This window comes from Symphalangus syndactylus, chromosome 4 (genome assembly GCF_028878055.3).
Source record: "Symphalangus syndactylus isolate Jambi chromosome 4, NHGRI_mSymSyn1-v2.1_pri, whole genome shotgun sequence".
NCBI classification, from domain to species: domain Eukaryota; kingdom Metazoa; phylum Chordata; class Mammalia; order Primates; family Hylobatidae; genus Symphalangus; species Symphalangus syndactylus.
In genome coordinates, this window is record NC_072426.2 from 46,490,791 (window position 1) to 46,513,304 (window position 22,514).

At 50.4% G+C, this 22,514-nt stretch overlaps 1 protein-coding gene across 2 annotated transcripts in view; it reads left to right on the forward strand.

The window, feature by feature from the left end:
* The first annotated feature begins 8,427 nt into the window (after window positions 1-8,427).
* The window catches only part of CHST3 (carbohydrate sulfotransferase 3), a 49,111-nt gene continuing 35,024 nt past the window's right edge, over window positions 8,428-22,514 (forward strand). The window contains exon 1 of one of the 2 annotated variants that reach the window (XM_055274613.2): window positions 8,428-8,908. The gene's annotated coding sequence lies outside the window, so the exon portion shown is untranslated. Of the gene's footprint in view, window positions 8,909-8,945; window positions 9,695-22,514 lie in introns of those variants that run through there. The other variant, XM_055274614.2, reaches the window with a different exon arrangement.

Sequence of the window (22,514 nt, forward strand, 5' to 3'; positions counted from 1 at the left end):
TCCAGCAAACTCCAACAGACCTGCACCTGAGGATCCTGACTGTTAGAAAGAAAACTAACAAACAGAAAGGGCATCCACACCAAAACCCCATATGTACATCACCATCATCAAAGACCAAATGTAGATAAAACCACAAAGATGGTGAGAAACCAAAGCAGAAAAGCTGCAAATTCTAAAAATCAGAACATCTCTTCTCCGCCAAAGGAATGCCAAAGCTCCTCGCCAGCAATGGAACAAAGCTGGATGGAGGATGACTTTGATGAGTTGAGAGAAGAAGGCTTCAGATGATCAGTAAAACAAACTTCTCCGAGCTAAAGGTGGATGTTTGAACCCATTGCAAAGAAGCTAAAAACCTTTCAAAAGATTAAATGAATGGCTAACTAGAATAACCAGTGTAGAGAAGACCTTAAATGACCTGAAGGAGCTGAAAACCATGAAAACCATGGCACAAGAACTACGTGACACATGCACAAGCTTCAGTAGCTGATTTGATCAACTGGAAGAAAGGGTATCAGTGACAGAAGGCGAAATGAATGAAATGAAGCAAGAAGGGAAGTTTAGAGAAAAAAGAATAAAAAGAAACGAACAAAGCCTCCAAGAAATATGGGACTATGTGAAAAGACCAAATATACGTCTGATTGGTGTACCTGAAAGTGATGGGGAGAATGGAACCAAGTTGGAAAACACTCTGCAGGATATTATCCCAGAGAACTTCCCCAACCTAGCAAGGCAGGCCAACATTCAAATTCAGGAAATATAGAGAACACCACAAAGATACTCCTTGAGAAGAGCAACCCCAAGACACATAATTATCAGATTCACCAAAGTTGAAATGAAGGAAAAAATGTTAAGGGCAGCCAGAAAGAAAGGTCGGGTTACCACAAAGGGAAGCCCATCAGACTAACACCTGATCTCTTGGCAGAAACTCTACAAACCAGAAGAGAGTGAGGACCAATATTCAACATTCTTAAAGAAAAGAATTTTCAACCCAGAATTTCATATCCAGCCAAACTAAGCTTCATAAGTGAAGGAGAAATAAAATCTTTTACAGACAAGCAAATGCTGAGAGATTCGGTCACCACTAGGCCTGCCTTACAAGAGCTCCTGAAGGAAGCACTAAACATGGAAAGGAACAACTGGTACTAGCCACTGCAAAAACATGCCAAATTGTAAAGACCATTGATGCTAGGAAGAAACTGCATCAACTAATGAGCAAAATAACCAGCAAACATCATAATGACAGGATCAAATTCACACATAACAATATTAACCTTAAATGTAAATGGGCTAAATGCTCCAATTAAAAGACACAGACCGGCAAATTGGATAAAGAGTCAAGACCCATCGGTGTGCTGTATTCAGGAGACCCATCTCATGTGCAGAGACATACATAAGCTCAAAATAAAGGGATGGAGAAAATCTACCAAGCAAATGGAAAGCAAAAAAAGGCAGGGGTTGCAATCCTAGTCTCTGATAAAACACACTTTAAACCAACAAAGATCAGAAGAGACAAAGAAGGCCATTACATAATGGTAAAGGGATCAATTCAACAAGAAGAGCTAACTATCCTAAATATATATGCACCCAATACAGGAGCACCCAGATTCATAAAGCAAGTCCTTAGAGACCTACAAAGAGACTTAGCTCCCACATAATAATAATGGGAGACTTTAACACCCCACTGTCAACATTAGACAGATCCACGAGACAGAAAGTTAACAAGGATATCCAGGAATTGAACTCACCTCTGCACCAAGTGGACCTAATAGACATCTACAGAAGTCTCCACCTCAAATCAACAGACTATACATTCTTCTCAGCACCACATCACACCTATTCCAAAATTGACCACATAGTTGGAAGTAAAGCACTCCTCAGCAATGTAAAAGAACAGAATTATAACAAACTGTCTCTCAGACCACAGTGCAATCAAACTAGAACTCAGGATTAAGAAACTCACTCAAAACCACCCAACTACATGGAAACTGAACAACCTGCTCCCGAATGACTACTGGATACATAACAAAATGAAGGCGAAAATAAAGATATTCTTTGAAACCAATGAGAACAAAGACATAACATACCAGAATCTCTGGGACACATTTAAAGCAGTGTGTAGAGGGAAATTTACAGCATCAAATGCCCACAAGAGAAAGCAGGAAAGTCTAAAACTGACACCCTAACATCGCTATGAAAAGAACTAGAGAAGCAAGAGCAAACACATTTAAAAGCTAGCAGAAGGCAAGAAATAACTAAGATCAGAGCAGAACTGAAGGAGGTAGAGAAACAAAAAACCCTTCAAAAAAATCAATGAATCCAGGAGCTGGTTTCTTTAAAAGATCAACAGAATTGATAAACTGCTAGCAAGACTAATAAAGAAGAAAAGAGAGAAGAATCAAATAGATGCAATAAAAAATGATAAAGGGGGATATCACCACTGATCCCACAGGGATACAAACTACCATCAGAGATACTATAAACACCTCTATGCAAATAAACTAGAAAATCTAGAAGAAATGAATAAATTCCTGGACACATACACCTTCCCAAGACTAAACCAGGAAGAAGTTGAATCCCTGAATAGACTAAATAACAGGCTCTGAAATTGAGGCAATAATTAATAGCCTACCAACCAAAAAGAGTCCAGGACCAGACAGATTCACAGCCGAATTCTACTAGAGGTACAAAGAGGAGCTGGTACCATTCTTTCTGAAACTATTCCAATCAACAGAAAAAAAGGAAATCCTCCCTCACTCATTTTGTGAGGCCAGCATCATCCTGATACCAAAGCCTGGCAGAGACACAACAAAAAAAGAGAATTTTAGAACAATATCCCTGATGAACACTGATGCAAAAATCATCAATAAAATACTGGCAAACCAAATCCAGCAGCACATCAAAAAGCTTATCCACCACGATCAAGTTGGCTTCATCCCTGGGATACAAGGCTGGCTCAATATACGGAAATCAACAAACGTAATCCAGCATATAAACAGAACCAAAGACAAAAACCACATGATTATCTCAATAGATGCAGAAAACGCCTTCGACAAAATTCAACAGCCCTTCATGCTAAAAACTCTCAATAAATTAGGCATTGATGGGACGTATCTCAAAATAATAAGAGCTATTTATGACAAACCCACAGCCAATATCATACTGAATGGGCAAAAACTGGAAGCATTCCCTTTGAAAACTGGCACAAGACAGGGATGCCCTCTCTCACCACCGCTATTCAACATAGTGTTGGAAGTTCTGGCCAGGGCAATCAGGCAGGAGAAAGAAATAAAGGGTATTCAATTAGGAAAAGAGGAAGTCAAATTGTCCCTGTTTGCAGATGACATGATTATATATTTAGAAAACCCCATTGTCTCAGCCCCAAATCTCCTTAAGCTGATAAGCAACTTCAGCAAAGTCTCAGGATACAAAATCAATGTGCAAAACTCACAAGCATTCCTATACACCAATAAAAGACAAACAGAGAGCCAAACCATGAGTGAACTCCCATTCACAATTGCTTCAAAGAGAATAAAATACCTAGGAATCCGACTTACAAGGGATGTGAAGGACCTCTTCAAGGAGAATTACAAACCACTGCTCAATGAAATAAAAGAGGACACAAATGGAAGAACATTCCATACTCATGGATAGGAAGAATTAATATTGTGAAAATGGCCCTACTGCCCAAGGTAATTTATAGATTCAATGCCATCCCCATCAAGCTACCAATGACTTTCTTCACAGAATTGGAAAAAACTACTTTAAAGTTCATATGGAACCAAAAAAGAGCCCACATTGCCAAGACAATCCTAAGCCAAAAGAACAAAGCTGGAGGCATCATGCTACCTGACTTCAAACTATACTACAAGGCTACAGTAACCAAAACAGCATGGTACTGGTATCAAAACAGAGATATAGACAAATGGAACAGAACAGAGGCCTCAGAAATAATATCACACATCTATAACCATCTGATCTTTGACAAACCTGACAAAAACAAGAAATGGGGAAAGGATTCCCTATTTAATAAATGGTGCTGGGAAAACTGGCTAGCCATATGTAGAAAGCTGAAACTGGATCCCTTCCTTACACCTTATACAAAAATTAATTCAAGATGGATTAAAGACTTAAATGTCAGACCTAAAACCATAAAAACCCTAGAAGAAAATCTAGGCAATACCATTCAGGACACAGGCATGGGCAAGGACTTCATATCTAAAACACCGAAAGCAGTGGCAACAAAAGCCAAAATAGACAAATGGCATCTAATTAAACTAAAGAGATTCTGCACAGCAAAAGAAACTACCATCAGAGTGAACAGGCAGCCTACAGAATAGGAGGAAATTTTTGCAATCTACTCATCTGACAAAGGGCTAATATCCAGAATCTACAAAGAACTTAAACAAATTTACAAGAAAAAAATCAAACAACCCCATCAAAAGGTGGGCAAAGGATATGAACAGACACTTCTCAAAAGAAGACATTTATGCAGCCAACAGACACATGAAAAAATGCTCATCATCACTGACCACCAGAGAAATGCAAATCAAAACCACAATGAGATACCATCTCACACCAGTTAGAATGGCGATCATTATAAAGTCAGGAAACAACAGGTGCTGGAGAAGATGTGGAGAAATGGGAACACTTTTACACTGTTGGTGGGACTGTAAACTAGTTCAACCATTGTGGAAGACAGTGTGGCGATTCCTCAAGGATCTAGAACTAGAAATACCATTTGACCCAGCCATCCCATTACTGGGTATATACCCAAAGGATTATAAATCATGCTGCTATAAAGACACATGCACACGTATGTTTACTGCAGCACTATTCACGATAGCAAAGACTTGGAACCAACCCAAATGTCCATCAATGATAGACTGGATTAAGAAAATGTGGCACACATACACCATGGAATACTATGCAGCCATAAAAAAGGATGAGTTCATGTCCTTTGTAGGGACATGGATGAAGCTGGAAACCATCATTCTGAGAAAACTATATGCAAGGACAGAAAACCAAACACTGCATGTTCTCACTCATAGGTGGGAATTGAACGATGAGAACACTTGGACACAGGATGGGGAACATCACACACTGGGGCCTGTCGTGGGGTGGGGGGAGGGGGGAGGGATAGCATTAGGAGATATACCTAATGTAAATGACGAGTTAATGAGTGCAGCACACCAACATGGCACATGTATACATATGTAACGAACCTGCAGGTTGTGCACATGTACCCTAAAACTTAAAGTATTAAAAAAAAAAAAAGAACAATAGTTCCTTCTTGGGAGGTAGGGTCAACGCAGGTATATTTTTGAAGAGCCTCTGTAAGTCGGGAAAGGAATTGGGCAGGATTTTCATCTGCCTTTTGGGAAATTTCTTTAACTTTTTCAAAATTTACAGCCTAAGGGCAGCTTTGTTTTTGTTTTGTTTTGTTTTTTGTTTTTGTTTTTGTTTTGAGACAGAGTCTCACTCTGTCACCCAGGCTGGAGTGCAGTGGCGCGATCTCGGCTCACTGCATGCTCCACCTCCCGGGTTCACACTATTCTCCTGCCTCAGCCTCCCGAGTAGCTGGGACTACAGGTGCCTGCCACCACGCCCAGCTAATTTTTTGTATTTTTAGTAGAGACGTGGTTTCACCGTGTTAGCCAGGATGGTCTTGACTTCCTGACCTCGTGATCCGCCCACCTCAACCTCTCAAAGTTTTGGGATTACAGGTGTGAGCCATAGCGCCCAGCCATTACCCGGCAGCTTTGTTAAGTCCTGCAATCAGGCAAGTAATCATATGGTTACAGATGCCCGGCTGGGGTCTGTGGGTTTGTACTCCCAGGAAGGCTCTTCCCGGGGAACAGCAGCGGCTCCTATGGGCTTAGCAGGATCTTGCCCATGAAGATCGTCAGTGTGTGCCTGTGCTACAAGCCACACTCTTTCCTTCTCTTCTGGAAGGAGAGTACAGAAGACAGGATAATGTAGAGATCATGCCAAGTGAGTTCATAAGATTGGGTAAGATATTTAAATTCTTTGATATAAGTACCAGGATCGGAGGAGAAGGACCTGAGACGTTTTTCAATCTGTGAGAGATCGGAGAGGGAGAAAGGGAAATGGACACGGATGATCCCCCTGGCTCCTGCTGCTTCCCAGAGAGGAAGCAAGGGAACTGGTTGCCGAGCATGTTGGGCCCAAGAGCAGGTGAGGGGCAGAGATGGAGAGGACTCAGAGTCAGAAGCGGGGTGGTTGGAGAGAGGGGGACAGATGGGTAGAGCCAGAGCAGGGACATACAGTGAAGGATCATGATGCTCTGGTGGAAGATCAAGATGCTGTCAGGGAGGGGCAAAATTGGCGGGGTCAAACAAAGAGGAGTTGTTGGCTGGGGCTGTCGCGGGGGTGGTGGGAGACGAGTCCGGTGAGTAGGATTTGGAAAGTACAGCAGTACTGGCAGAGGGAAGGGCGGTTACAGAGAGTGAAGAAAGCCTGAACGTAAGGAATCTTAGACCATTTCCCATTGCGATGGCAAAAGTCATCTAAGTCTCTAAGTATATTGAAATCAAAAGCACCATTTTCAGGCCATTGGGAGCCATTATCCAATTGGTATTGAGGCCATGTGGTATTGCAGTAACAGATAAGCCTCTTAGAACGGACCTCTGAATGGAGGCTGAGAGCCTTGAGATTGCAGAGGAGACAGCCAAGGGGGGTGGTCTTGGGATGGGTAGACTGAGAGGCTCCCATAGTGAATGGAGGGTTGGGGGTAGAGGAAGAAGAGACTGCAGATGACAAGGATGGCGAGAGAGGGTGTCCCCCGTCCTGCAGGCCTTGTCTGGAATAGAGGAGGCAGCCACCGAGTCAGGTGTCCTCCAGGTCTCCTCTATTCTGGACAAGGCCCGTGGGTGAGGGGTGATAGGAGAGAGAGAGGGGAGGAGGGAGAGAGAGAGACCACTAAGGACACCCAGCCAGAGCCTGTCCCCTTCCTGGGTTTTGGCACCAAAATGTAACGTTAGCTGAGAGAAAGGACAAGAAGAGAGACCCAAAGTTAGGCGAGTAAGTTTATCCTGCTGGGCTGCTCCACCACAGTCAGAGGAGGCAGCCCTGGAGCTTACAAAATGAGGGGTTCATATGGGGGAGAGAGACCCTGGGGTTGTCGATTAACCTTACCACATATCATCTCGTGATCTGCTTACAATATAGGAATTTACAAGAGGGTGTAACAGTTTTATCCACATTTCTTGTGACCTTCCCGATGCTGCCTGTTGGGCTTTAAGCAAGTATGGTGACCTTACTGTAGCACCTAGATAAGGGTCCAGGAATGCAGCTTCAGAGTATTCAGGGTAAGGGTTAGCTGCATTTTGTGTGTGGGGGGGTCCTGGGGCAGCTTGTCCCTAACAGGGTCAGGATCAGTTCTATCTGGTTCTCTATTTGCTGTCCGTCTGTAAATGCTGAGAATGGCAGAGGGAGGCCAAGTGTAGATGATCAGGTTTTAGCTTTTTTGGATTTTCCTACTTCTCCTGTACAAGAAATAACTTATTGTCTAAACCCCATACTATCCTATTAAATGTCAGGAGTGCTGTCTTAGAGAGGCCTGAATTAGCTCATGACGTTAAGTACCGGAAGTCCCAGGAGGAATGCTCAGCAAGTAGAATCCAAGACGTTCTCGCCTTCTCCGGGACAGGGCCATCACCAGGATTCGGACAAGGAACAGGGAGGTTCGGTTTGTGTTCCAGTTCTGAGCCCTTTACCTCATCCCTCAAGAAGCTGGCCTTTGCACCCCGCAGCCGGTGCTGCCCAGCAAACCACGCCATGCACGGGAGGCGACTGGGATCCCACTTGCCTGGCAGCCCGGCCGGAGACCCAGCTGCCTGGGAGGGTCCGAAGATAATGCCAGGCAGCCCTGGCAGGCCGGGAAGACCCTCTGTCCCTCCCGTTTCCCGGTTCTTCAATTAGGGGAGCCCTGGACTGGCTGGTGGCGCAGGAAAGTGAGGAAGGGCGGGAGGGGGAACTGCTGCCGCCCAGGGAGACGGTGCTGTGGTCTTTGGAAACCAGGGAAACCGTCCTCCAGCCCACTTGCCCCAGGGAGGAGCAAGTGGCAGAGATGATGCGGGCAGAGATGATGGGGAACTCGTGCAGCCAGAGGGTCTCCCTGGCAAAGGTCGGGGAAGGGGGGGCGGTAACGGCCGGGGGGCTCCGGCCCGGAGAAGCCAATGGGGTTCTCCAAGCAGCCTCCACCCACCAGCCTCGCAGGAGAGCGTGGATACCCGAGCGGCCCCAAGCGAGTCCCCGGGGACTGGAGGGCCGAGGGGCAGCGCAGGGAACAAAGGCCCGCAGAGGGGTCCTGGGGAGAGCGGCTCCCCGGGGGCGGCTCCCCCCTCTCCCCTCCTCCCCCCTCTCCCCTCCTCCCCCCTCCTCTCCCGCCAGCTCCTCCTCCTCCTCCCCTTCCTCCCCTAGAGGCCCGGCCGGCTCGCGGCCCGAGCAGCGCCAACTTCACCAACGGTTCCCAAGTTGCCGGGCGCGCAGGGGTGGGAGCTGGGTGGGGTGAGGAAGAGGAGGAGGAGGAGGAGGAGAAGGGCTCCCGGACGCCTTGGACGCGGTTCAGGAATCCGCCGCCGCTAGCCGGCTCGGGCCGGAGCGGGGAGGGCGCCAGCCAGGACCTCTCGCAGGCTCGCTGCGCAGGACGGCGCCCGCCTGGCGCCGCTTCCCTTCCAGCGTGCTGACCGGCCCGGCCGCGCCTCCATCCCTCCGGCCTGCCCCGGAGAAGACGCACAGCCCGGGCCGCGCGGGCGCCGGGGCCGCGGAACCGCTTCTGCCGGGATCTTCCAGCAGGAAAGCGAAGTTGCGAGCGGATGCTGCCCGCGCCGGACCCCAGCCGCGGAGGGTCGGGGCCGCCAGTGCCGGTGGAGCCTCGGCGGCCGGGGTAAGTGGGGCGCCGGCGTCCCGGAACCGCCGCCCGGCCCGGGGGAGGCCGCCCAGCTGGGAGCCCCCCGCCTTCCGCGTCCAGGCGCGCGCGCCAAACTTTGGAGGGAGAAGGGGGCGAAGCGGAGAGTGGGAGGTGGAGTCCCCAGCTCGGGGAAAAGCCCAGGCAGGCACCCACAACCCGCTGCAACCGGATCACACCTGCCAGGTACACACAGCTCATCGCCACTCATACCCCGCACACCGCGCAGGCTGATCTGCTCACATCCACACCGGCCAGGCACATGCCACACACCGAAATGCGCATTCCTGGGAGCGCGGGGGATTTGGCCTCTACAGCAGACACGTCCTCACACCCCTCCGTCACATCCACGGCCTTTGTCTGCTGCCCCCGCAGCCCCCAAGGAGAGGGAGCCCCCAAAGCGCAGCGGGCAGGAGAGAGGCTGCCTGGGTTTTGAAAACTCGTGTCCAGAACCCCGAGACCAAGGGGAGCAGACGTTGCAGTTGGTTCTCGGAGTTCTGCAGGAGCGAATTTGGTGTGGAAACTCGGTGTCTGGGTGATGTCTCTGGGTGTGCGAAGCCCTTCGGAAGGCGAGGCCCGGAGAGAGGAGGGAGTGATTCATAAACTCAGAGCCGGCGTGCCAGGGCCTGTGAGCAGAGTGGAAGAGGCTGGCAGGCCGTTGCTGCGCTAGACAGAAGGGTACTGGCCGTGACAGAGTCTTCCAGGGAAGCAGGGACCCTTCCCCCCAGCGGATGTGCTTCCTCCAGGGACTTCCAAGGGAACCGGGTGAGAAGATTCCAGTCCTGGGTGTGGACGGGGTAAGGGGAGGTGGGGGGATTTAAACCTAGAAGGTTAGGGAGAAACCAAGGCAGGCCTGAAGCCTTAATTATTTTCCTTGCACCTGAAGTTGTGTTTGGTTTCTGATGCGTGGTGTTGCTGGGCCCCAGGATGTACGGGGGATTGTCCTGGGCCTAGCATAGTGCCTGGTACAGTGGGCACTCAGTCAGTACTTGCTTGATGAATAATGACACCGGTAATTATCCATTCATTATGGACTCACTGTGAAGCAAGGCCAGTGGGCCTCTGCTGGGTTGAAATTGGTTTTCCAGCAGAGAAGGGGGCCTGAGTAGCTCCTAGGAGCCCTGCCTGATCTGTTCGGGCCGGTGGCCCAGGCACTGTGTGTTCCACTGTGTCCCGTGGGCTGGCCTTCGGAGACTTGAGCTCATCGTTGGCCTCTGCCCCTCTAAGAGGGCAGCAGGAAAAGCTTTATTTCTGTATCTGGCTAAGATGGGGTTGATGTGGGTTTTGGTAGATGGCAGGCTGTTTGGCAGATTCTGTGGGGTCTCAATTGAAGAATAACTTTAGATCTGTACCAGAGAGAGGGGTTGGTTCCATCAACTCTCCCATCTCCTGGCTGCAGGGGAAGAGGGGTGGGTAAGTGGAGAAAGAGATGGGCCATGCTGCTGGGCATATGCTGGGGGCAGGAGGAACATGGGAACATGTAGAATTTGGGGGCAGCCGTTTTTCTTCCTGGCTCCTGATGGCCTGGCTGGAGATGGGTCTCATAAAGGGTCTAGGAGCTGTATTCTGCAGTAGTGGCTTGGCTCTGTGGTGGCAGCAGGTAGAGCGGTGGTCACAGTCCCTGTACTGAGTATTGCTGTGGGTTCTTCTGTGCCAGCTTGCATGAGTTTCCCAGAAGAGCAGAAACATTCGTGTTCCTGGAACTGGATTGCCAGTAGTCTTGGGATTGAGAGTGCACAAAGATGTGGGGGTGGCCTGGGCATGTCATCCAAAAGAAATGTGTCATTCCCCACCCCTGCCCCCTTGTGAAGGGCTCTGACTAGGTTCAGTGTGCATTTCAAACTTCTAAATGCTGAAATTAAGAAGGCATGTGGGCAGCACCAAGGACCGGCCTCAGATGAAAGAGGAGGTGATCTGGGCTTGGGCACTCCCAATTTCAGGTGGAACCCTGCAGCCAGTTCCTTCCCTATATCACCTTTCCACCTTCATTATGCCCTCTGTGAATCGAGAGTTCTGTATACATTTTCTAATTAAATCATTATATCCCTATGAGGTTAGCATTTCATCTCCATTTTGCAGATTAGGAAACTGAGGACCAGAAAAGTTAAGTAACTTTTTCAATGTCACACAGGTAGTGAGAGATAAAGCCAGCGTTTGTGTATTTGGTTTTTTTTAACTTTATGTTAGGTTCAGAGGTACATATACAGGTTTGTTACACAGGTAAATTGCATGTCATGGGGGTTTGGTGTACAGATTATTTCATTACCCAGGTAGTAAGCATAGTACCCAATAGGTAGTTGTTGGGTTTGTTTTGAGACAGGGTCTCAATTGCTCAGGCAGGAGTGCAGTGGCATGATCACTGCCACTCACCATAGCCTCGACCTCCTGGACTCAGGTGATCCTCCTGCCCCAGCCTCCCAAGTAGCTGGCACCACCATGCCTGACTAATTTTTTTGTATTTTTTGTAGAGACAGGGTTTCACCATGTTGCCCAGGCTGGTCTCAAACTCTGGAGCTCTAGTGATCTGCCTGCCTCCGCCTCCCAAAGTGCTGGGATTACAGGTCTGACACACCGCACAGGCCCGAGATTTTGATCCTCACCCTTCCCACTGTCTCCACCCTCAAGTAGGCCCTGGTGTCTGCTGTTCCCTTCTTTGTGTTCAGATGTACTCAATGTTTAGCTCCCACTTATAAGTGAGAACACGCGGCATTTGATTTTCTGTTCCTGTGTTAGTTTGCTTAGGATAATAGCCTCTAACTCCATCCATGTTGCTGCAAAGGACATGATCTCATTCTCTTTTGTGGCTGCATAGTATTTCATGGTATATATGTACCACATTTCTTTATCTGGTCTACCGTTGATGAGCATTTAGGTTGATTTCATGTTTTTGCTATTGTGACTAGTGCTATGATAAACATATGTGTGCATGTATCTTTATGGTAGAACAATTTATATTATTTTGGGTATGTACCCAGTAATGAGATTGCTTGGTAGAATGGTAATCCTACTTTGAGTTCTTTCAGAAATCTCCAAGCTGCTTTCCACAATGGCTGAACTAATTTACATTCCCACCAGCAGTGTATAAGCACTCTGTTTTTTGTTTTTTGGTTTTTTTTTGGAGAGGGGGGGAGATGGAGTCTTGCTCTGTCGCCAGACTGGAGTACAGTGGTGCGATCTTGGCTCACTGCAACCTCCACCTCCCAGGTTCAAGTGACTCCCCTGCCTCAGCCTCCTGATAGGTGCGCACCACCATGCGAGGCTAATTTTTTTTTTTTTTTTTTTTTTTTTAGTAGAGACGAGGTTTCACCATGTTGGCCAGAATGGTCTCGATCTCCTGACCTCGTGATCTGCTCACCTCAGCCCCACAAAATGCTGGGATTACAGGCATGAGCCGCCTTGCTCGGCCGGCACTCCCTTTTCTCCACAACCTGGCCAGCATCTGTTAATGTTTGACTTTTTAATAATAGCTATTCTGACTGGTATGAGATGGTATCTCATTGTGGTTTTGATTTGCATTTTTCTAATGATTAGTGATGTTGACCATTTTTTCATATGCTTGTTGGACACACGTATGTCTTCTTTTGAAAAGTATCTGTTTGTGTCCTTTGCCCACTTTTTAATGGGGTTGTATTTTGCTTGTTAACTTGTTCAAGTTCCTTATAGATTCTGGATATTAGACTTTTGTCGGATGCATAGTTTGCAAATATTTTCTCCCATTCTGTAGGTTGTCTGTTTACTCTGTTGATAGTTTCTTTTGCTGTGCAGAAGCTCTTTAGTTTAATTAGGTCCCATTTATCAATTTTTGTTTTTGCTGCAATTGCAAAGCCAGTATTTGAACCTGGATTGTCTAACTCCAGAACCCACTCTGTCTCCACCATGTCAGGCTGTCTGCAAGGTCCTTATTGGTTCTCCACGGCAACAGGGAAACAGCCCTGATGCTTCTTACTAACGTGGTCCCAGGGCCTCTGCTTGCATTCTTCTTTTTCCACACACTCTGCCGAGCCTGGATTATACCTTAGGCTGTGGGAATCAAAGGCTGGGTGGTACCAGGCTGCTGGAGCCTTCTGTGTGGCTCTGGAGTCAGAAAACTGTGGAGATTTGGAAGGGGCACACAAGGAAATGTGGCATTAGTTCCAGTGAGACATGACTCACTGCTTATCTGAGAGGTTGGGACAAAGCTGCCACTTGTGACCATACCGTGAGTAGGGAAGAAATTGCCAGGTAGACCAAACATCCTCAAATGGGTTACTGTATTTTTTTCCCCTTTTTGGTCCTCTCCAGGGTGATCTATTACCTGGGGAAATCAGCCTTCACCTGACACCTCCTATTGTTATTTACCTGGTGAGCATAAGGGGCCATGTCACAGCTGTCCTTCCCACCCCCGCCACGTGCTCTGGAGAGCTGGACTCCTCAGCAGCGCCTGGTCCACAGAAGAGGATGGGGCAGAGCCTGGGCAGCCAGGGGAGGTGATAACCACACGCTCATCTGGTCCCCAGCTCTTGCTTTTACACCCACGCCCCACGGGGAGACAGCAATTATCTGTTGGCCCCACTTTACAGATGAGGACATGAGGCTCAGAGAGGTGCAGTGGATGCCCAAGGTCATGAAGCCAGGGAGCTGCAAAGGCCTGGGACAGCCATGTTTTCAGTCGAGGTGGTATTTTCTATCCCCGCCCCCAAGGGCTGAGAGTGGTTATCCCTGCTGGGGCAGGGTCCTCACTGCTCCACCCACCCTCATCTCTGCCCTGAGAGCCCCCAGTACAGGTGTCCGTAGAATGCGAAAGGCTGGCACCCTTCAAAGGACGCAAGGAGCATTGGATGAGCACTGCCCAGCTGGTCCCTGGGTGAGTTCTTAGAGCCTTCCTAGTGCTGAGCTGCAAAGAAACTGGAGCCCTCTCCCCCTCCACTGCAGAGGGGACACGCTGACCAGGATGGAAGTTGGGGGACTGGGTGTGGGGAGAAGCCACCCCACTGCAGGGGCTGGGGCTATCCATCTTTGTACCCCTGGTTCCATCCCAGTGCCTGAGGCATGGGAGGTTCCTGGAAATGTAGTCAGATGCTGGGTGAAGCCCCAGGAGAGGCTGTGAATGCTTCTGCTGGGAACTCCTAGAGCAGCGGCACAGAGAGGGTCTTTGCTGCGAAGGAACGCTCAGAGATTCTCTGGCTTTGGTGAGGTCATGCCTCAGGAGAGGAGACACTTCCCCTTTTCATTCGTTAAACAGAAATGATATTTGTCACCTTTTCTTCTCTAAGGCCTAAAGAGATGACAGAATGCTACTGGTCCTACCCTGAGCACGTGGACTCCACAGCGGGGTGTGGGGTGGCCCCTGACAAGCCTGGACGATTTGTTCTATGCTTGCCGGTGGACACGCTTCAGCCCTCTGTCTCCACTGCCCCAAATCTGGCCTGTGGCTCCTGGGCCCCCACCAGCTTGGAGGGCAGGGTGGGCCCCAGGAGCCCCTGACCACCAGTGACTTCTTGTCTCCAGCCACCCTCCTTCCTCTTGATCCCCCCCACCCTCCGCCACCTCCTCACAAAGATGGCTGTGTGCTGAGGGACTGTGGCTTCCCTGGGTCCTGGGAAATTTATCACTGAGGTTTCAGAGGACTCTATGAAAAGAATTTGGAGAAAAAGTGTGGCAAATAGACAAGCCAGTTCCCAGCTCAGCCTCTCCTGAATGCCGCAAGTAAACAACCACCTCGGAGGCCAGCCCGGGATGTTCTTATTTGGCCTCCGTGGTTACACCTGCCCCCTCCCCGCCCAGTCCCTCCTCCTTAACTTTGAGAGCCTCAAAAGTCAGGGAACACACCCTCCGCTGGCCAGTCCTTGTGCTGCAGGGACGCTGGTGGCCGGGCACAGGAGGAACATGTATATGGGAGAGAAGACGGCGGGGGGTCCCAGCTCAGCCCTGCTCCCTCTGAGTCGGTCCCAAGCCTGGACCCTCCCCAGCAGGCAGACGGTGACCTCTTGGTTGGTTGGTGAGTTTAACTTTGATGGTGCAGAATGATGAGACTTTTCTCCGTTTTGTGGCATCTGAGAAGCTTTGCTTCTTAAACATTGCTTTACGGTGGATAGACCAAGGCTAATTTTCCCGTTATGTCTCTCCAAGGCGGGGCCTACCTGTGAGCAAACCCTCATACATTCATTTACTTTGTAGGCTACCTGGACAAAAATGTCAGGTTTCTTTGCTTTGGGCTAGAGTCCTATCAGCTCAGGGGTGGTGGTGTAAGGTCACACCAGTGATTTCCAGAAACTCAAGCACTGTTCTGAGTGACTAAGTCTGTGGGATAGGAAGCACATTTTCCATCTCTTAATAACTTCAATTTACTTATTGACCAACTTTAAAACCAAGCACCCGGTGAGAAGGGGGAGAGCCAGGGCTTGGCAGCGGAGGGTCCTCACCTTGCATCCAGGGAGTGGCTGAGGGCCCTTCTCATTCTCTGTGGCTGTGTTGAGCTGAGTCTGCAAGCCCTGAAGCCTCTGGGATTTGGGGAGTGGGGCACTGCCGGAAGGTTCTGGTTCCTGCTTTGTTCTGCTGCTGCCAGGCTTCTGGAGAGGGTGGTTGTGGGGTGAGTCCTGCATTCCGCACGTCCACATGTTCCTATTCCACATATTGGGCTTCCAAAGAAAGTTCTGGTTCATAAGATGGCTTCACAGCTTAGCCGTCTGCAGACCAGTCTGCAGGTTGATCAGCTTTCTGCCATGTGCGTGCTGTTCCTGTTCACACATGCTGCGCCGATGCCCGCCTGTGCCTGTGCCAGCCCCAGCCCACACAGCTACCTGAGATTTAGCCCTGGGCGTCTCCCCCACCCTTTCCCGCTTCCCCCTCCTCTCCTCCTTTCCTCTCCAGCTGCCTCGCCATCTGCAGGATTCTGGAAAGTGCTAACGTGTCTGAGCCAAACAGTGCTATCTGAGGAAATATTTTGAAAACACACTGGGACACCCCCATCCCCACACTGACTACGCTGATTTTCAGCAAGGAATTTCACAACTCCAGCCACAGGGCTGGTCTGCAGGTGCCTGGCTTTCCTCTGGAGACTTCCAGAAGCTTGTCAGGGACATGAAGACAAGCTGAGGGCCTGTCCTGCAGGGTTGAGGACAGATGTGTCTGAAGAGGCCCCAAGAATAGAAACCTAGAACCTGCCAGTTACAAAGCAGTGTCACCCACTAGAGGATGAAGGACTGTGACTTCGCAGGTCATGCACTTGCCTTGTTTTTACCGAGATATGCTATTTCTCTTTCACTTTTCTTCCTTCTTTTGCATCTGGTGTAGGTGCCTGGGGGTAGCATTCACAGGAATCAATAGTAAGAGCAGGTGGCATGCCTAGTACTGCCCTGAGCACCTACAGGGAGTCCTCACCGAGTTCTCACCGGAAGCTCCAGAGGTGGCTCCGGTTATTCCCACCATTTTACAGATGGGAAAACAGAAGCAGACAGCTAGATAAGTTGCCGACATGCCACAGCTGGTGAGGGGCAAAGCCGGGCCTGAGCCCCACAGCTGACTCCAGAGTCTGTGCTCTCAGTACCACCTGTGTGTGTGTCTGTCCCGTTGTGGTTGCACCGAGAGGAGAAACAGCACACAGGCATTCATTTTCAAACCGTGGCCAGTGTATGTCGTTGCGTTCTGACTGGGAAGCTCTGGAAATGTTGGCGTTGCATGGCCCATTGTGGGCACTACCAGTGAGCCTCAGCCTTCTCCAGGTCTGACTCCGGTACCTACCAGCTGCCCTGGGCGGGGCATTTTGGATCCTGCATCAGGGTCTTTTGCCCGCTCTGCTGATGCTGCTCCCCTGTGCCCTGACCTGGTCACAGGAAGGGTGCAGATGGCAGCGGGTGTGGTCTCAGCAAGGGGGAGCTGGCAGATCAGGGACTTCTGCCTCCCTAGTGGCCATTCCAGCAAGACAGAAACCCCACCCTGAGTGATGTCTGTCCCTGTGACCTTTCAGCAAATATTTCTTCCCCAGCCTCACCTGGACTCTGTATCCCACGTTCCAAATTGTCCTCATTTCCCAGACACACACACCTGCTCTCTGTAGCCTTCCCAGCTGCCAAGGACATTCCCTCCTTCCCCCTTTTTGCCTTGGCTTGGATGCCACCTTCTCTTGGAAGCCTGGGTGGTGGCCCTCCCCATGGCTGCCCACGGGTCCCCCTCGCTGCACTTTGCCCGCGGTATTATGATTGCTGGTTCAGTGATCTGTGGTCTGCACCAGGCAATGGGATCTGCAAGGGCAGGACAGCTATCTGCCTTGTCCATCCTTGTAGCCCCCAACTTGGCAGTGAGGGCCACTACCTGATTATGGAAGGAATGAGTGACAGATGCAGCACAGGACCCTCGGGAGCTGCTGGCTGGGAGGGTGGGGCAGGCCCAGTCCAGGATGCTTCTGTGAGGGAGCGCTTCCTGTCTGGGGAGGGTGGCAGGAGTCATGGTGAGCAGGAGGGGTGGTGGCTAACGTGGGCCAAGGAACGAACAGGAAGAGTGGGACCCTGGCACATGGCCTCTTGAGGTCATTACCCCGTGGGTACTGGGCTGGGATACTGAGGATGAGCCTGAAACCCTTCCAGAAGCCCCTCCAGTCCCGCCCCTTGTCTGCCTGCCTGCCCTGGATGCCCCTTTTTGGGCTGGTGGCTGGCTGCACTCTGGGCCCACTGCTCAACCCCACCAGCAAGGGGACAGCCGTTCAAAAGCCCCAGGGTCCAGTTCCCATCCCCAAGTAACAAGGTCTCCCGTGGCTGAGTCATTTCCCTGAGCAGGGAGAAGGAAGCCCTACTGGCCGGCTGCCTCCCCAGGGGTGGGTGGAAGTGTTCTGTGGCCCCAGCTCCAGCCCTCAATCTGTCTGTCCTTGCAAAAGTAGTGGGGCGCAGAGTGCTGGGTTCTTGGGCATCACCTGTTCAGTAACTGCGCGCCTATTCTCATGCTGACACAGCAAGATGGTGGGATAACAGGAGGGACTTTCAGGCTGGAAAAGAGGAGACCTGGGTGCCCCAGTAACCACCTTTGAGTCCCACTGTGATGAGCCCACAAAGGTGGACATGAGGGAAGACTTGGGGAAGGCTTCCTGGAGGAGGCAGGCATTCCAGTGCATGAGGGAAGCTAGGCAAAGGCACGAGGATGGGAAAGTTCAGATTGAAGACAGGGACTGGTGAGGAGTCTGGCTGGACCGAACTTTAATGTATAGGATGCACGACGAGAGAGAGACAGGCAGGATGGAATTGTGGTTACACACACAGGCTCTAGAGCCGGGCTGCCTTCACGGGAACCCCAACTCCCCACTTACTGGCTATGTGGCCGTGGCCAAGTTGCTTACCTTCTCTGAGCTCAGTTTTCTCACTACTGGTACCCACCACATGGGAATGATATGGGAATAAAATGTATTTCTATACAAGTGTTGAAAGCTGTGCCTGGCACACTGAGCATCAAGAAGGGTGATCTATTATTATATAGGTATATGTTTTAATGCAGCTAGAAAAGGAAATTGAGGTCAGACCATAGAAGCCCTTGAATGTCATTCTTTCCATTCACTAAGCACCTGCCATGTGCCTCATTCTTCACAGTCATTCTCACCAAGCCTCCTACAACCCGGCAAGGTTGTTAGCAATGTCTCCATTTCGCAGATGAGGAAACTGAGGCTCAGAGAGGTTGAGTAACCTGCCCAAGGTCACTCAGTCAGGGAGAGTCAGAGCCAGTAATAACACCCAGGTCTGCTGTCGCTTGAGTCTTTCCTCAAAGTGAAGATTGGAGAGACATGGCAGGGGCGTCACAGGGATGAGCCCTGGGCTGGGGCCGCAGCCAGGAGCAGAGCAGGAATGTGGCAACTGTGGATCCCTGGGGCAGGGTGGAGACGGGGAGAGATGCCAGGCGGGCCTGGAGGGTAGGGAGGACTGGAGGCCACAGCATACAGCTCACCATTCATAGCCCAGGGAAAACCATTGAGTCATTTGGGGAAAAAATGACATCACTGAGTCTCACTGTCTGCCGCCCACCTGCTGTCTGCCCTCTGGTTCTCCTGATGACCTCAGTGCCCCAAGTGCTGCAAGGGGACCCGCACACCCCATGTAGCAGGGCCAGGTCAGCACCCCAGCTTCCTGCACTGGGTTCCCCTCCCCAGCCACTGTCTCCCACCTTCCCACCACTCCCCTCCCTGCCCGGGGCCCCTGCCCCAGCCCCACTCATACACACTGCTGAGGCAGAAGCTTCTGGAAGTGGTGATGGGCATGAAGAGCTTCCAGAGGGCTTCCATGCCAAGCCCTTGATTGGAATTCTGGGCAGGGAGGGGACAGCTCAGAAGCCTGTGTCTAGCTTTTAGAGTTGCTTTTCCTTGAGAATGGTGCCTGCTGTTTGGGTGGGATCACTTTTAAAAAGTAGAGCCTGGTAGAGCTATGTGACCAGCACTATGCCATGACCTAGAGGAGATTCAGACTGACGGGCAGGCCTCGCCTTCCTGGAGAATACAGTTGAGTGTCTGAGAGTTCTTTCTGTACTAAGCATCTTTGAGCTGAGTGCTTTATTTTCATCCATCTGATTGCACGAGGTAGTCTCATTTTACAGATGCCATCCCTGAGGCCCAGAGAGGTTAGGCAACTTGTCCAAGGCCACACTGCCAGGATTCACACCCATAACTGTCCACCTCCAGATGTGCTCTTAGCCACTCTGCCATCTGGCCACAAATGAAGCCACCAGAGAACCATAAAAGGTGGAATGTACCCAACATTTGCCCAATAAATTGTATAGTGCAGACAGGAAGTACAGGGAGTTTTCATCTCAGAGTGTAGGTCACTCCCCAGAGTGGCTTGAAGTCTGTAGATCCGTTTAGGAGAACATCCAGCTTCACTGGCTGTGCAAATCCCACCCATGCGGCTGTTTGGGGTGAGAAGTTTCTTTAAATGTCTGTTGACTCTTCTCTCTGGAAGGAGCACGGGGACTCAGGGGGGCGCCTGTCCGGGTGTTGGTGGCCACACCTGGAAACAGGCTATGAGTCAAGCCAGGGGCCCAGTGCCAGCTTCCTTGGCCTGTCTGTGGGCACAGATGCCAGCCTTTGCAGCTGCTGCTGCAACTCACAGCTCTCTCCCGGTGCCCCCCTCAGTCAGGCCAGCTGGAGTGGAGGGGCCAGTGGCCAGGCCCTGTGCAGAATGACATCCTCTCACCTTCACAAGGGAAGTGTGATTATCCTTGCTTTCCAGGTGAGGACACTGAGGCTTAGAGAAGTTTTCTGGCTACCTGAGCTCCCTCGGTAGAACTGAGACTTAAGTCTTCTTTCTGCAGGCAGATGGCCAGTTTCTTCCTGGAGGAGGGAGGAGCCAGCCTGCCCTCTGACACTGGGTGGCACAGCCCTGTCGGTTCTCTGTTCGGGCCTTGCACTTCTGATTCATTCTGCAGTCACCGGCTGTTTGTGATTCGGGAAAATGATCCTCTAGGGTAGGAGAAAAGCTCTTGGAGCACTTTTGAAGCCATAGAGGCCCTTTTGAAGCCATAGAGGCCCTTTCCAGGCTTTGGGAAATGTTCCTTCTCCACCCAGATGCCAACACCACCCTAGTCCTGGCAGTACCTGTCCCTGGAAGGGCCTCACTGCGGTAACCAATTACCCAGCATGCAGCACATTCCCATTGCTCTCAATGGGCAGGTGCTGTGGGGACACGGGTCTGCGGGCCTGCCGTCTTCAGGGGTCCCCCATGCCTTTTAACACGTATATCAATGTACTCCAAGCCTCAGTTCTGTGTAGTTTGTACAACTCTGGCCCCTACCCCAAGGATTTCTGGGAAGCCCCCAGGAATACTGATAAGTCCGCAGTCTGCCCTCCCCAGCCCCAGTCTCATCAGGCTTCAGGGGTGGCCATTCCTCCCCTCCAGGAGAGAGAGAACTCAAACCAGTAACTACCCCTCCCAGGCTCAGGCCCAATCATTGCAGTAATCATTTTTGGGGAGCTGTCTTTGTTCTTGCAGAGAAGGCAGGCTTTGAAGTCAGACTGGAGGGGCCATTTTGCTTCCAGTTGCCCCCGAATTTTCCTTTCTGTGACAGGATTTGTCCTTTGTCTCTGCTTGAATTCAAAGACTTGTTAAAATGACTTTTCTCAAACAAGAGGCTAACCTCAAAAGAACTTTGCCTCTACAGATAGAAAACTGGAACCTACTTTTATTTTGGTTTTAGTTTTATTAAATTTTATAAAATCAATAATACATGTCCGTGGTGCAAAGTTGAAGAGGCACAAAACAGTCTATGTGCGGTCTCTTTCCCATGCCGGACTCAGACACTCAGCATTGTTAGTTTTGTGCGTGTGTAAGCCGCATTTAAATTGTCCAGCTTTAAAACAAAACCCTTCCCTGTTTCACAATTGGGTCGACCGAGGCACAACCTGAAAAATAACCTGGAAATAGCATCGGGCCCCCTGCAGCGTCCAGCTCTTCCTGAGGACTGCTATTATGATAATGATCATCGCTAAGGCTGTCCCTTCCCAGAAAGCGTTGCTGCCTACAGTCCCAGCCCCAAGACCTGAGCAGTCACTCACACAGCATGAATAGGGCCAGCCCCAGCCTGCCCGCTCAGCTTCCAAGCCTAGCAGTCTCAGGCTCTGGGCTAACCCTGGCCTCCCAGCTGCCCCTTCAACATTGTCCCCTCTTGTCTTGCAGGGCAGTAGCCACGGCTGGGGCTGTGGGGTCAGGGCATGGCAAGGGCGATCTGACCAAACTATGCTGCCTCTTAGCCAGACTGTATATTCAGAGTCCCCTAAGCTCGAATTTTTTTTTTTTTTTTTTTTTTTTTTGAGACAGGGTCTCACTCTGTCACCCAGGCTGGAGTGCATTGGTACAGCCATAGCTCACTGCAGCCTTGACCTCCCAAGCTCAAGTGATCCTCCCACCTCAGCCTCCCAAGTAGGTGGGACTACAGGTGTGCTCCACCTAATTTTTAAATTTTTTTTTAGAGAGGGGGTCTTTCTATGTTGCCTAGGCTGGAGCTTGATTGTTTGTTTGTTTGTTTGTTTGAAGACAGGGTCTTGCTCAGTTGCCCAGGTTTGAGTGCAGTGGCACGATCTCGGCTCACCACAACCTCTGCCTCCCAGATTCAAGTGATTCTCCTGCCTCAGCCTCCTGAGTAGCTGGGATTACAGGTGTGCACCACCACACCCAGTTAATTTTTGTGTTTTTAGTAGAGACAGGGTTTCATCATGTTGGCCAGGCTGATTTTTTTTTTTTTTTTTAAGAAGGTCTCCCACCAGCTGGCTCTGAGCCACTGGCTGAGAAGTGAAGTCCATGAAGCATTCAGCAATAGTAACAGCACCACCACCTCCTCATATTGAGCCTGCCTCTGTGCTTCTTCCTATGCCTTCCTATGCCTCTATGCTGACTTCTGGAGAAGCCTGTCACTTGCCCGGTCACACTGTACAAAGTGGCTCAGGGCTGGACTCGCTGGCTTATCCCTATAATCCCAACATTCTGGGAGGCCAAGGCGGGCGGATCACTTGAGGTCAGGAGTTTGAGACCAGCCTGACCAATAGGGTGATACCCCATTTCTAATTAGCTGGGCGTGGTGGCAGGCGCCTATAATCCAGCTACTTGGGAGGCTGAAGCAGGAGAATCTCTTGAACCTGGGAGAC